This window comes from Lepidochelys kempii, chromosome 13, assembly GCF_965140265.1.
Source record: "Lepidochelys kempii isolate rLepKem1 chromosome 13, rLepKem1.hap2, whole genome shotgun sequence".
In the NCBI taxonomy this organism is placed as follows: domain Eukaryota; kingdom Metazoa; phylum Chordata; order Testudines; family Cheloniidae; genus Lepidochelys; species Lepidochelys kempii.
The window spans coordinates 17,228,615-17,231,064 of record NC_133268.1 but is presented as its reverse complement, the minus strand read 5'-3'; positions in this window follow the sequence as shown (position 1 = coordinate 17,231,064).

The window sequence follows — 2,450 nt, the reverse complement described above, 5'->3', positions numbered from 1 at the left end:
TTCCCAGCATGTGGACTTTCACAGGGAGTTCAGTTAATATGGGTAAGTTGAGCTGGGAGTGGATGGTTACATGCTGAAGGCTGTGACCGACTGCATAGTGCTGTGCAAATGTAACCTGCTGGTCAGTGTGGGGTATTTGTCTGCCTCCCAAACCACAGATGATGCGAATCTGTTACAGCTCCCAGCTACAGTGCCTGGCTCTTTAGCTTCAGCTCGAGAGATCTCCAGTTCATTCTCTGGTGTCAGTCAAGATAGTGGCCATTTCACAAATATAACTAGAGGATGTAGTCCCTGCTCCAAGGAACTTACAATTGAAATTGGGTACAAACTATATCATTCCGATGCACAAGACAAGCTGAAACACTAAACTAAGCAAGGCAGGTGTTTCTTTATTTAATAAATTGACCAGAATATTCAAAATTTTCCCCATGCAAAGATGTCTACCCAGTTCTGCACCTAATTTGCTTTGGAAATCATTTCCCTCATTGGACGGAAGACTGTTTATAATTCAGGGATCGGCAACCTTTGGCATGCGGCCCTCCACGGAAAGCCACTGGCGGGTCAGGCGAGTTTGTTTACCTGCAGCGTCTGCAGGTTCGGCTGATCACAGCTTCTACTGGCTGCAGTTCGCCGTCCCAGGCCAATGGGGGCTGCGGGAAGTGGCGTGGGCCGAGGCCACATGCCAAAGGTTGCTGATCCCTATAATTGAACATGCAAGTGGCCAGTTATGGTAATTTATATGTACAATTGTCTGATTGGCATGCAGATTAGGTGTGTAATTGTGCATGCATTTTTGCAAGAGGAATATTGATGCTATGGGTTGTGTTCTGTACTTGGCAGGTAAAACTGAGAGAGCTGGCAGGAGAAGTGCTTTGGAGGTGGAGAGGGAGGTGATTAGCTGCATATGGAGCAGAAATCAATCTTCAGTTCACCAAGTCTACCTGAGTGACTTGCCCACTAAAGCTGTTCCCTTTCCACTTCAGCAGAAAACAGAGGTCCAGAGAGAGGAGATGACCTGCAGTCTCTTTTGTATCAAGTAATCTCCAAAGATGTGATCCAAATTAATTGCGCACATGTGTGTGTGGGTGGGGGGGAGGGAGAAGGTGTGTGTGGGGGTGTTAGTGAATCTTAGCGCTGGTAAAAGTGTACCTCAGCCTATCCTAGAGCGATTACTAGAGTCAGTTGCCGGCACCCAGTGCCGAGAGGCAAAACAACAGCAGGGTTTGGTTCGCTACCCGGTGTGCTTCACCCAATAATCACAACGGGGTGGAGAAGCAGAAAAGTTTATTTGAAGCTTCAAAAAGGTACAGGGAGAATAGAATCTCAAATCCTGCACACAAAGCAGGAAGTTACACAGGCTTTTATACATCCTTTCTTCAGCATACTTATCCAATAGCAAGCTTCCCTAAGTATCCATATAGCCAGCTTACAACAAGGGGGAGAGTTAAGCCCAGATCCTCAACAGTATTTAGGGGCCTAACTCCTCTTGATATAAATTTCAAGGGGAGTTAGGCCCCTAAATACCATTATTTGGGCCTCAGTGCCTATTGTGGTGGTGATTCTTGTGACATGGACACATATCTGATATGAACTGGGCTGAAACCACTAAGTCATTTCTGGCAAACAGCTGTCAGATTTTCAGTCATTATATGAATCCAAATTCTTGAGAGGGTCTTGGATACTCAGCCATTGAAATCTGTGCAGTGGGTCTTAGCATTTCATCATCCCCATGCCCTCAGTCATAGGAAATGATGGCTGAATGATGTCAAATGGCTGCAAACATCAAGGTCTTTGTCTCATGGAAACAACAGTTGGAAAAGTCTTAAGTCACATCTCCTTTATCTAACTTCCAGCAAAGGTTTGTTCCTTACACTCTATTCTGCACGGCTTGTAATATAGCATTTAAAGCAAAATTACAATATGATTTTTTAAACCTCTGCTTGGATTTCACAAATAGAGTTCTCTTGTTTCTGCCACATGGTGCTAGTGAATTCCTCCTCTGGCTTTCCCCACTCCCATTGACAGTATGAGATGCTATTCAGCAGTATTTCCCTTATCTGCAGAGATTAGAAGGGAGAGTTACAGCTAGTCAGTGATACTGGTAATGTGATTTTTGGGTTATTAGGCCTTTTTCTTGGGCTCATTTAGCATGTTATTAAAAGTTCTTAGTTCTTTTAAAATGTAATTATTTAAAGTCTAGTGACCCCTTTTGTTATTCAAATCTGTCTTCTGGCTGTTTTCTTTAAGGCTCTCTGCTCCAGACAGTGTTAGGCTCATATTGTGCTAAAGTTAGCAATAGAAATGTACAGTATGTTTGCATTTAGAAAAGGATGAGGGAGGGATTGGGGAGGTTGCCTAGAAATCTAACTCTATGGAAAAAGAGAGACAATAAAAATGTATGTGAATTTTCTTTGACATGATGCTCTGGGATATAAAGCTACCTCAATTCA